Genomic DNA, 13,434 nt, shown 5'->3' on the forward strand with positions numbered 1-13,434 from the left:
CAACGATGTGGATTATACCTAAATAAAGCTATTGCCAAGAAAAAGGAAACCAAAGCAAACAAACAAAAACAGTAACCAAAGGTCCCCAGGGCACCAGGCTTGGAGTAGAGGCCACACTTGCTGCCCCTCTGCGTGGCCTTACCTGCTACTCACATAAGCCCACCCTCACCCCTTCTGCCTTCTCTGTGCCCTTCTCTCTCTTTCCTACTCTCCCTCACCTACCTTCTGCAAATTTATTCATTCTCCTAGAACCGTCTGGTAGCTTGGCTGAGTTGGGGCTGGACATGGCTAAGCTGGATTCTGAGCACTGGAAATTCTGGTCCCTGGGGTCAGCCCAGAGACTGATGAAGGGAGGGGGACTTCCCCTTACAGCTGCCGCCTCTCTCTGTCCCACAGCCTCACTACCCACCGCCCTGGGAATCTAGCTCCCGGGGAGGTCAGTGAAGGGATTTCTCAGCCTCACCAACCAGGAGGCATTTGCTGGCTCTGGCCCCTCGGGTTTATTTATAGTCAGACAGACCCAACAGGTAGCAGCCTCTCCGCCCTTTCTTTGGAGTTCCCTGCTCCTCCTGGATCAGTCTGGAATTCTCTGCAGGATTCTTGCTCTCTTTCTCTCTCTCTGGTCATACGACTCCTTACGGGGGTGGTGGGGTCATGGGTGGGGCTGTATCACACCCCCTGAGAGGGAGTCTTACACAGTCAGACCCTGTTCGCTCTCCAATGCCTGACTCTCCAGGCTTGGAGGGGCATCTTCTGGTCTTGGGCAGTGCTGACCCCAAGCAGAACTGTTAAGTTGTCAATGCTTGTCCGCTCGTCTCATCCCTGGGTGCTTCTCCCCTCTCTTTAGGCTTTTCTCCTCACTCCTACTCTGTAGGGTCCCCTCACTTCTCACCTGCCACTTTCTTCGTTAAAAAACTTAGGAAAGGATCTGAGAGGCTGATTCATATTCAATTATGAAGGACTGGGTGTGCAGGTAAACTCCACCTTCAGAATCTATACTTGTGGTGTCCTAAGCCATAGGCCCTAGTTATTCTGCCGTAAATGGGGGAGGCGAGGTACCCCGACCCTGGACTCAGACTGTGTGGACTCCTGTCCTGGCCCTGTCATCTACTACCCACGTGCTTTGGAACAAGCTATTAACTGTCTCTATGTCTCTGTCTCCTCATTTATAAAGTGGGAACCTACCTCCTAAGGTTATGAGGATTAAAGAGAAAATGCATGTCAAGCATCTGGGACATAGCACACAAGAAATGTTAGCTTTTTAGAATAATATGATTATTATCACTCTTGTGCTACAGATCTTGGATATCGAAGACTCAGTGCTATAAGACAAATGTCCCGAGCTAACCTAGCACTCCAGGACCGAGAATGCCTCATCCTCTAATTCCCCCGCCCCCTTTCTCTTTGAAGGGGCACTGTCTACCCCACGGAGGCGATGCTGGTCCCTGGTTGAAATCATATTTACTGTTGCTCTGTTCATCTGACTTCTGGGTGTAGGCTGCAGGGAGAAAGGACTACTCTGTGGTCTGGATACAACTGCCATCTCAGTTAGGCCTGGCAGAAAGGCAAAGAAGAGAGGACTGCCTGATTCTCACCTTTAAAATGTGGGGCGCTAGGTCCCCTCCCTGTTTGGTTCCAGGTAATCCCTCAGGCTTCGTAGACTAGGCAGATCCCTTGATTGTGGAGAATCCTCCTGCCTCCTGCTGTGAAGAAGAAAGGGCTGTTAGGGAGAGATAAGTGTGTGGGCTGTGTCTACTCTAGTTCACTGAAGCGCATGGCTGCCCTGCTCTGTTTTCTGGGGGGGCAGACGTTAGCCTTTGCTACCCAAGCTCGGAGCTGCAGTGGGAAAGTCTCCTCAGAGATGTGAGTGTTCTCAGGCCCCCAGACTCTCACACTGGGTAGGACTTGGTGTGGCACACCTGGGTAGAATCATACCCAACTTTCCGGGAGGTCTTGGTTATTCTGATTTGCTTAAACACAAGAAGCCATGTGGACGGCTGACTGACAGAGATGGGCTCTAGAAGAAAATGGAACGGGTCCCCATGTACTTCAAAGAAAGGTCCCTGGGCCACTGCCCAGGCAGCCCTTGGTGGCATGACAGGGCCCAGCTGGAGCTCTGGGAAAGGATGGTATTGGCTGGGGGAGACTGTGCTCACTGCCACAGGGGGAGATCTGGGCGCTGCCCTCACCTGACAGTGCTTTGTTGCTGACTTTCCCGGTCTTTGCTCCTAATTCCCTGCTGTGTGTGTGATAAATGGCCTCCTGCATGAATGAACGGTCTGGACTTCCTAGCCGAGAGCTCTCAGAGTGAGCTAGGAGAGAAGGGCCTGCACCCAAGCTGCTGGGCAGGCAGCTAGGTGCTATGGGGTCCCTGCTGTGAAGGGAGCTGTAAAATGTACCCCCCATCACTGGGGAGCCTGAACCCTTAGTCATCTGGCTCACTGCTAATCTAATCTTATGGATGGAGCAGACAGTGATGAAAGCTGTGCCTCTGGAGACCAACGCGGGACACTTTCCTGTGTACCCAACCCCCAACACTCAAAACTACAACATCCACTCCAGTGTCTCCCCCTTCAGACCAGGGAAGCTGACAGACAGAGCCTCTTCTGCCCCACCCCAGAATCGGAGGTCCCCAACCTGGACACAAAAGCCTCCTCCTCAGTTACCTTGGGTCCCAGGCTCCAACCCAAGCAGCTCAGGAAAGCATCCCAGCTCCTGGGCAGATCTCGGCTCTGGTCTCTAATGGGGCAAGCTCTCAATCCATGGCTCTGGGCCCCCTTAGCATTTCCCTTCTTGGTACTGTCTTTCTTTTTGTACAGCAGCCTTGCTGAAACAGGAAACCACAATACTTGCTCACCCCAGTTCCTCTCTTGCTCTCTGGTGCGATCTGAGGGGCGCCTGAACCCTTGAGGCCTTCAGGGCTGGGCTCAGGAGCTCCTCCCACCAGCGGGCATCCCAGCCACCCTTTCTCTTGCTCTTCGATTGGTCTGAGCTCTCGGGCAGTTTCAAGTCAAAAATCCCTTTCTAGCTTAGACAAGGATGGGTCTCTGGGTCAGAGTCAAACCTTGCAGTTTCTATGAAGGGGGAAAAAAGGCCTTTTTGACCTAGAAGAGAGGTTCCAGTGTAGGTTTTCATGTGTATCAGGTAGTTCTCTGTGTAAGGATTTTCTCTTTTCTTACTTTACTTCTTCCCAATCCTGGTGTTGTAAAGGCTTTTTGCTCTTCTAAAGTACTGGTATTTTGTTTTTCAGAATTCTGGAATGAGGTCAGCTCTGAATTTCCTCCTTTCTGAAGCAATGGGACGGGGGACAGGGGGTAGGGGAAGGTGAAAAGATGGTGGTTGGGTGGCTGGGAAATCAGGGAGCAATAGCAGGCAGAATCTTATGAAAATATTTCCTAGTCCACTGAACTAGGAAATGTGGGGAAAAACTAAAAGGAACTTATCTGTGTGTATTAAAAAGAAACTATTACAAATGTGATAGTCAGGAAATTTTCAAGAAGTTCAGTATAAGATGGTGGAGAGGGAACCGGATTGGGACAAGTTGACTGAGTAGCTTTGTAACCTTTGTGCAATTCATCTTGTCTGAATGGTCCATTCAGCGTCTGAATGGATGATTTATGTGGCTACCATGAAGTCTAAGACTTCACATGTGAGACACGTAATGAGACTTTTAAATAGCTGTGATAAGATAACAATTATTATGAGGTTGGGAGTATGTCACAATCTTCTCGGTTGCCTACTACTGCCTCCATTCTCTGAGGAGAAGAGAACAGGAGTAGGTAGGGGAAAATGAAGAGGATGAATTCTCAAGCACTGGGACTGAAGGGAAACGACATTCCCTCAGGATGAGAGACAATAGCCCAAGGTCCTGCGCCTGAAGCTTGGCACATGGAAATGGGAATGAGGACAGAGGGGCTGGGGAGCCCAAGATGGCAGAGTAAGAGAATGTTATGGGCACAGAAGTATGAGAAGGTTCTGGGAGTTTAGGGTGCTAGAGCATAAGAGAGGACAGGTGACGGTAATAGGAGTTCCTGTGGGCCAACTATTTGGGTTCCACTGAAAGTCAGAAAGAAATGTGAATGAAGATTGAAATCCCTTTTAGGGCTATGCATTCAATGGGATACCACCTCTACTTTAACCTGGGTTTGGAGAGGTTACAAGTGTGAGTTCAAGGTCACACAGGTTTGCCTGGCATCAGAGCCTGAGCTCTTAACACTATGTTCTGAGAATAATACAATTAATAAGGTTGTCATACCTATCTATCTATATGGACAGAAAGAAAGAGAAACACACACACACACACACACACACACAGAGAACTCTGAATACAGAGAACGTACCTTATTTTCAAATGCCCAAGAAGTGTCAAAAAATTCACCGTATTGATCATAAAGCAAGCGTCATTAAAAAAAAGCAAACATTAGTCTAGTGTAATGCATTGAAAATAGACAGGATTTGACTTTTAGTCTGCTGCTGCCCTCAATCAGTTGTGTGAGCTTGGCTTATTATTTTATTACTATCCCAATTTCTTCATTCGTAAATGGGGAGGGCCCGTTCTGGAGCTGATATTTTCTGATTCTTTGCTTTCCGTTTAAAAATGTATTACCCTCAAAAGAATGATGTTGGACCCTTATCACATAAATAAAAATGAACTCAAAACGGATCAAAGACCTAAATGTAACAGCTAAAACTATAAAACTCTTAGAAGAAAACTTAGGGCAAAATCTTCAGGACATTGGATTTGGCAATGATTTCTTGAATGTGACACCAAAAGCACAGTTTGGGATGATGAAAAAGTTCCAGAAATGGATAATGGTGGATGGTTGCATAACAATGTGAATTACTTAAGTAGTGCCACTAAACTGTACAGTTAAAAGTGGTTAAAATTCTAAACTTTATGTTGTATATTTTACCACAATAAAAATTATTATATTTCATGCATACAAAAGAATATAAAGCAAACCTTAAAACAAGTTTCTCTCTTACAGCAGGATTTTCTAACCGTAGTACAGTAAAATTAGAAATAAATAGCAGGGCTTCCCTGGTGGCGCAGTGGTTGAGAGCCCGCATGCCGATGCAGGGGACACGGGTTCGTGCCCCGGTCTGGGAAGATCCCACATGCCGCGGAGTGGCTGGGCCCGTGAGCCATGGCCGCTGAGCCTGAGCGTCCGGGGCCTGTGCTCCGCAACAGGAGAGGCCACAACAGTGAGAGGCCCGCGTACCGCAAAAAAAAAAAAAAAAAAAAAGAAAGAAAGAAAGAAATAGCAAAAGTTGGAAGAAATAAACATTTCAACCTCTTGGGAAAAAAATCCTCCTGGTTTGCTCTTGAAATAGAGAGGAAACCAAATCTGTAACTAACAATGACTTGAAAACAATGCCAATGAGAATATTAAGAACAAAATCTATGAGATATGGCCAAGGCATAGACTTAAATATTTTTGTATTCGTAGTCTTAAATATTTTCATTACTTAAATAAGGGGGTTTAAAAACAAATTAGCCATTTATTTATTTTCTTTTTTAGCTTTAAAAAAAAAATTTTTTTATTTAACAAATTTAATCAGTTATACATATACATATGTTCCCATATCCCTTCCCTTTTGCGTCTCCCTCCCGCCCTCCCTATCCCACCCCTCCAGGCGGTCACAAAGCACCGAGTTGATCTCCCTGTGCTATGCGGCTGCTTCCCACTAGCTATCTACCTTACGTTTGGTAGTGTATATATGTCCATGCCGCTCTTTCGCTTTGTCACAGCTTACCCTTTCCCCTCCCCATATCCTCAAGTCCATTCTCTGGTAGATCTGTGTCTTTGTTCCTGTCTTAGCCCTATGTTCTTCATGACATTTTTTTTCTTAAATTCCATATATATGTGTCAGCATACAGTATTTGTCTTTCTCTTTCTGACTTACTTCACTCTGTATGACAGACTCTAGGTCCATCCACCTCATTACAAATAGCTCAATTTCATTTCTTTTTATGGCTGAGTAATATTCCATTGTATATATGTGCCACATCTTCTTTATCCATTCATCCGATGATGGACACTTAGGTTGTTTCCATCTCTGGGTTATTGTAAATAGGGCTGCTATGAACATTTTGGTACATGACTCTTTTTGAATTATGGTTTTCTCAGGGTATATGCCCAGTAGTGGGATTGCTTGGTCATATGGTAGTTCTATTTGTAGTTTTTTAAGGAACCTCCATACCGTTCTCCATAGTGGCTGTACGAATTCACATTCCCACCAGAAGTGCAAGAGTGTGCCCTTTTTTCCACACCCTCTCCAGCATTTATTGTTTCTAGATTTCTTTGATGATGGCCATTCTGACTGGTGTGAGATGATATCTCATTGTAGTTTTGATTTGCATTTCTCTAATGAGTAAAGATGCTGAGAATCCTTTCATGTGTTTGTTGGCAGTCTGTATATCTTCTGTGGAGAAATGTCTATTTAGGTCTTCTGCCCATTTTTGGATTGGGTTGTTTGTTATTTTGTTATTGAGCTGCATGAGCTGCTTATAAATTTTGGAGATTAATCCTTTGTCAGTTGCTTCATTTGCAAATATTTTCTCCCATCCTGAGGGTGGTCTTTTGGTCTTGTTTATGGTTTCCTTTGCTGTGCAAAAGCTTTGAAGTTTCATTAGGTCCCATGTGTTTATTTTTGTCTTTATTTCCATTTCTCTAGGAGGTGGGTCCAAAAGGATCTTGCTGTGATTTATGTCATGGAGTGTTCTGCCTATGTTTTCCTCTAAGAGTTTGATAGTGTCTGGCCTTACATTTAGGTCTTTAATCCATTTTGAGCTTATTTTTGTGTATGGTGTTAGGGAGTGATCGAATCTCATACTTTTACATGTCCCTGTCCAGTTTTCCCAGCACCACTTATTGAAGAGACTGTCCTTTCTCCACTGTACATTCCTGCCTCCTTTATCAAAGATAAGGTGACCATATGTCCGTGGGTTTATCTCTGGGCTTTCTATCCTGTTCCATTGATCTATCTTTCTGTTTTTGTGCCAGTACCATACTGTCTTGATTACTGTAGCTTTGTAGTATAGTCTGAAGTCAGGGAGCCTGATTTCTCCAGCTCCATTTTACGTTCTCAACTTTGCTTTGGCTATTCGGGGTCTTTTGTGTTTCCATACAAATTGTGAAATTTTTTGTTCTAGTTCTGTGAAAAATGCCAGTGGTATTTTGATAAGGATTGCATTGAATCTGTAGATTGCTTTGGGTAGTAGAGTCATTTTCACAATGTTGATTCTTCCAATCCAAGAACATGGTACATCTCTCCATCTATTTGTATCATCTTTAATTTCTTTCATCAGTGTCTTATAATTTTCTGCATACAGGTCTTTTGTCTCCTTAGGTAGGTTTATTCCTAGATATTTTATTCTTTTTGTTGCAATGGTAAATGGGATTGTTTCCTTGATTTCACTTTCAGATTTTTCATCATTAGTATATAGGAATGCCAGAGATTTCTGTGCATTAATTTTGTATCCTGCTACTTAACCAAATTCATTGATTAGCTCTAGTACTTTTCTGGTAGCATCTTTAGGATTCTTTATGTATAGTATCATGTCATCTGCAAACAGTGACAGCTTTACTTCTTTTCCGATTTGGATTCCTTTTATTTCCTTTTCTTCTCTGATTGCTGTGGCTAAAACTTCCAAAACTATGTTGAATAAGAGTGGTGAGAGTGGGCAACCTTGTCTTGTTCCTGATCTTAGTGGAAATGGTTTCAGTTTTTCACCATTGAGGATTATGCTGGCTGTGGGTTTGTCATATATGGCCTTTATTATGTTGAGGAAAGTTCCCTCTATGCCTACTTTCTGCAGGGTTTTTATCATAAATGCGTGTTGAATTTTGTCAAAAGCTTTCTATGCATCTATTGAGATGATCATATGGTTTTTCTCCTTCAATTTGTTAATATGGTGTATCACATTGATTGATTTGCGTATATTGAAGAATCCTTGCATTCCTGGAATAAACCCCACTTGATCATGGTGTATGATCCTTTTAATGTGCTGTTGGATTCTGTTTGCTAGTATTTTGTTGAGGATTTTTGCATCTATGTTCATCAGTGATATTGGCCTGTAGTTTTCTTTCTTTGTGACATCCTTGTCTGGTTTTGGTATCAAGGTGATGGTGGCCTCGTACAATGAGTTTTGCGAGTGTTCCTCCCTCTGCTACATTTTGGAAGAGTTTGAGAAGGATAGGTGTTAGCTCTTCTCTAAATGCTTGATAGAATTCCCCTGTGAAGCCATCTGGTCCTGGGCTTTTGTTTGTTGGAAGATTTTTTATCACAGTTTCAATTTCAGTGCTTGTGATTGGTCTGTTCATATTTTCTATTTCTTCCTGATTCAGTCTTGGCAGGTTGTGCATTTCTAAGAATTTGTCCATTTCTTCCAGGTTGTCCATTTTATTGGCATAGAGTTGCTTGTAATAATCTCTCCTGATCTTTTGTATTTCTGCAGTGTCAGTTGTTACTTCTCCTTTTTCATTTCTAATTCTATTGATTTGAGTCTTCTCCCTTTTTTTCTTGATGAGTCTGGCTAATGGTTTGTCAATTTTGTTTATCTTCTCAAAGAACCAGATTTTAGTTTTATTGATCTTTGCTATCGTTTCCTTCATTTCTTTTTCATTTATTTCTGATCTGATTTTTATGATTTCTTTCCTTCTGCTAACTTTGGCATGTTTTTGTTCTTCTTTGTCTAATTGCTTTAGGTGCAAGGTTAGGTTGTTTATTCGAGATGTTTCCTGTTTCTTAAGGTAGGATTGTATTGCTATAAACTTCCCTTTTAGAACTGCTTTTGCTGCATCCCATAGGTTTTGGGTTGTCGTGTCTCCATTGTCATTTGTTTCTAGTTATTTTTTAATTTCCTCTTTGATTTCTTCAGTGATCACTTCATTATTGAGTAGTGTATTGTTTAGCCTCCATGTGTTTGTATTTTTTACAGCTCTTTTCCTGTAATTGATATCTAGTCTCATAGCATTGTGGTCGGAAAAGATACTTGATACAATTTCAATTTTCTTAAATTTACCAAGGCTTGATTTGTGACCCAAGATATGATCTATCCTGGAGAATGTTCCATGAGCACTTGAGAAAAATGTGTATTCTGTTGTTTTTGGATGGAATGTCCTATAAATATCAATTAAGTCCATCTTGTTTAATGTATCATTTAAAGCTTGTGTTTCCTTATTTATTTTCATTTTGGATGATCTGTCCATTGGTGAAAGTGGGGTGTTAAAGTCCCCTACTATGATTGTGTTACTGTCGATTTCCCCTTTTATGGCTGTTAGTGTTTGCCTTATGTATTGAGGTGCTCCTATGTTGGGTGCATAAATATTTACAATTGTTATATCTTCTTCTTGGATCGATCCCTTGATCGATCTTTGTCTTTCTTTGTCTCTTCTAATAGTCTTTATTTTAAGGTCTATTTTGTCTGATATGAGAATTGCTACTCCAGCTTTCTTTTGGTTTCCATTTGCATGGAATATCTTTTTCCATCCCCTTACTTTCCGTCTGTATGTGTCTCTAGGTCTGAAGTGGGTCTCTGGTAGACAGCATATACATGGGTCTTGTTTTTGTATCCATTCAGCCAATCTGTGTCTTCTGGTGGGAGCATTTAGTCCATTTACATTTAAGGTAGTTATCGATACGTATGTTCCTATCCCATTTTCTTAATTGTTTTGGGTTCGTTATTGTAGGTCTTTTCCTTCTGTTGTGTTTCTTGTCTGGAGTAGTTCCTTTAGCATTTGTTGTAAAGCTGGTTTGGTGGTGCTGAACTCTCTCAGCTTTTGCTTGTCTGTAAACGTTTTAATTTCTCCATCAAATCTGAATGAGATCCTTGCTGGGTAGAGTAATCTTGGTTGCAGGTTTTTCCCTTTCATCACTTTAATTATGTCCTGCCACTCCCTTCTGGCTTGTGGAGTTTCTGCTGAGAGATCAACTGTTATCCTGATGGGGATTCCGTTGTGTGTTATTTGTTGTTTTTCCCTTGCTGCTTTTAATATGTTTTCTTTTTGTTTAATTTTTGCCAGTTTGATTAATATGTGTCTTGGCGTATTTCTCCTTGGATTGATTCTGTATGGGACTCTCTGTGCCTCCTGGACTTGATTAACTATTTCTTTTCTCATTTTAGGGAAGTTTTCAACTATAATCTCTTCAAATATTTTCTCAGTCCCTTTCTTTTTCTCTTCTTCTTCTGGAACCCCTATAATTCGAATGTTGGTGCGTTTAATGTTGTCCCAGAGGTCTCTGAGACTGTCCTCTGTTCTTTACATTCTTTTTTCTTTATTTTGCTCTGCATCAGTTATTTCCACTATTTTATCTTCCACCTCACTTATCCGTTCTTCTGCCTCAGTTATTCTGCTATTGATCCCATCTAGAGTATTTTTCATTTCATTTATTGTGTTTTTAATCGATGCTTGATTCATCTTTAGTTCTTCTAGGTCCTTGTTAACTGTTTCTTGCACTTTGTCTGTTCTATTTCCAAGATTTTGGATCTTGGAAGTAGAATCTTGGATCATCTTTACTATCATTATTCTGAATTCTTTTTCAGGTAGACTGCCTATTACCTCTTCATTTGTTAGGTCTGGTGGGTTTTTATCTTGCTCCTTCTCCTGCTGTGTGTTTTTCTGTCTTCTCATTTTGCTTATGTTACTGTGTTTGGGGTCTCCTTTTTGCAGGCTGCAGGTTCGTACTTCCTGTTGTTTTTGGTGTCTGTCCCTAGTGGCTAAGGTTGGTTTAGTGGGTTGTGTAGGCTTCCTGGTGGTGGGGACTAGTGCCTGTGTTCTGGTGGATGAGGCTGGATCTTGTCTTTCTGGTGGGCAGGTCCACGTCTGGTGGTGTGTTTTGGGGTGTCTGCGGACTTTTTATGATTTTAGGCAGCCTCTCTGCTAATGGGTGGCGTTGTGTTCCTGTCTTACTAGTTGTTTGGCATAGGGTGTCCAGCACTGTAGCTTGCTGGTCGTTGAGTGAAACTGGGTGCTGGTGTTGAGATGGAGATCTCTGGAAGATTTTCGCCGTTTGATATTATGTGGAGCTGGGAGGTCTCTTGTGGACCAGTGTCCTGAAGTTGGCTCTCCCACCTCAGAGGCACAGCACTGACTCCTGGCTCCTCAATTTGGGATGATTTGTTGTCTATTCATGTATTCCACAGATGCAGGGTACATCAAGTTGATTGTGGAGCTTTAATCCGCTGCTTCGGAGGCTGCTGGGAGAGATTTCCCTTTCTCTTCTTTGTGCCCAGAGCTCCCGGGTCTCAGCTTTGGATTTGGCCCCGCCTCTGCGTGTAGGTCGCCGGAGGGCGTCTGTTCTTCGCTCAGACAGGACAGGGTTAAAGGAGCAGCCGCTTCGGGGACTCTGGCTCACTCAGGCCGGGGGGGAGGGAGGGCACGGAGTGCGGGGTGAGCCTGCAGCGGCAGAGGACGGCGTGACGTTGCACCAGCCCGTGGCGCGCCGTGCGTTCTCCCAGGGAAGCCGTCTCTGGATCCCAGGACCCCGGCAGTGACTGGCTGTACAGGCTCCCGGAAGGGCGGCGTGGACAGTGACCTGCGCTCGCACACAGGCCTCTTGGCGGCGGCAGCAGCAGCCCCAGCGTCCCACGCCCGTCTCTGGGCTCCGTGCTTTCAGCCGCGGCTTGCGCACGTCTGTCCATTTATTTATTTTCAAATAAATTTCTAAAAAAAAGAAAGGAGGTAAGAATAAAAGGGAGCTAAAGGGGAAATCAATAGAATAAATCGGAATTTAGAGTAGAATTCATTTATTTATTCATAAATAAATTCAGGAACTGGTCCTCGTGTGTGTTTGTGGAGAGAGGTATAAATACCAATAGAAAACAAAAGCAGTAAAATAAACTACTAGCAAGCCAAATCAATGTAAAAAAGCAAAAGCGTATCTGTAAAAATGTATAAATGATACATGGAAAGTAAATATAATTCAATGGAAACTAAAATAAATGTAGAGTTATTTGTGTAACTATGCTAGTGTTTTGAAAATCTGGATAAGATGGATTTAAGAAACTCTGCTTTACCAAATTAGACTCAAGTAGAGATAGATAGTCTAATCATCTGCCTGCCTCTACCTGAGGGTCCCCTTCCTCTAGTGTGGGTTAGTAAAGAGAAGGATTTAGATCAGGCCCCTGTTGAGTTGACCACCTGGCATTTACTGGCTGGCATTCTGTGCTTCTCCTCACTATTTCCAGGTCCCTTTGTTGATGGTCATATCCTGAACTTTGGGATATGGTCGCCTTGATAGATGCTGAGCCCTCTATGAGCTCCCATGAAGGGGTGAATATAGGATAAGAAACACTATGCTTTAGAACCCTGTTGCTTTACCCTTCACAACATCACACAGGGAGGTATAGGATTATCAGATTTTATGGTAGGGTTGGGGTAATGACCGGGAATCTCAATTATGAAAGAAAAAATTTTAAACTGTATGCTAGTATGACTTTTCCTATACTCCAAGAAACAGCACTATGAAGTTAACCCCTAGTTAACCCATGGAGGGCCCCCTATGGGTGCTACTAGTTCTAATCTTGTTCCCCCTTTCCACTCTACTGGATGACTCCTTATTCATTTTTTGGGAAATGGCAACCTTGCTCAAAAGCAGTTGTCCCTCCAGTGTTTTCTCAGCAATGCCTTCCTGAAGTCTAAGTTATTCACTTTAGAATAAGTTCACAGACATTCAACAGAATAGTACCTGGTGGCCTTGGCAACCCACATTTTGCCGAAGGTACCAGGGGTGTTTGGTGAGGGGAGCTTGGAACTCTAAGTCCTGCAGAGCAGCTCAGGGTGGGCATACTTAAGTCTGTTCCCATTCAAGTTTTCCCCAGTGCAGACTTGCAGACTTTCCTCTTTAGTCTTCCAAGTGTCTAGCTGCTAACTGTTTAATCAGATGTCCGTACAAACATCCCTAGGACAAATATTCATTCTCAGAGGTGATACAGTCTAAACTCATCAGGAGAAGATAAATATCTTCTGAACTTGTCCATTTGCAAGTTTGCTTCTCTAACAGTGGAGTTACAACTTCACATTCATGGCAGGACAGAAGTCTCAGTCCTCTTTTTTGTTGCTTTGTGTCATCATTGTTGATAGAGGACCTTTTACTGTACTAAAACCTCCAAGTTACGCTGTGAGAGATGATCAATATTGGCATGAGATTCATCTATTGTATAGACGCTAAGAATCTGAAAGGCTTAACCCCAATGCACAGCTAACTGTGGATCCATTCTTGTGGGTCTCAGCACTGAGCAAGGAACAGGTTACTTTTCATCTGAGGCTCCTGAGAAGGACCATCTCACTGGCTTTGACCTGGAAGGGCCCAGACAGGATGCAACTTTAAGCCTGAGGCTGGGGTGGAAGGTGTGTTCATGTGTGTGTGTTAGAATGGACAGATAGAAAAGCGAAGAAGAAGGTAGGCCAGAAAAGGAGGGCCTCCCAG

This window comes from Hyperoodon ampullatus, assembly GCF_949752795.1.
Source record: "Hyperoodon ampullatus genome assembly, chromosome: 2".
Taxonomy (NCBI): Eukaryota; Metazoa; Chordata; class Mammalia; order Artiodactyla; family Ziphiidae; genus Hyperoodon; species Hyperoodon ampullatus.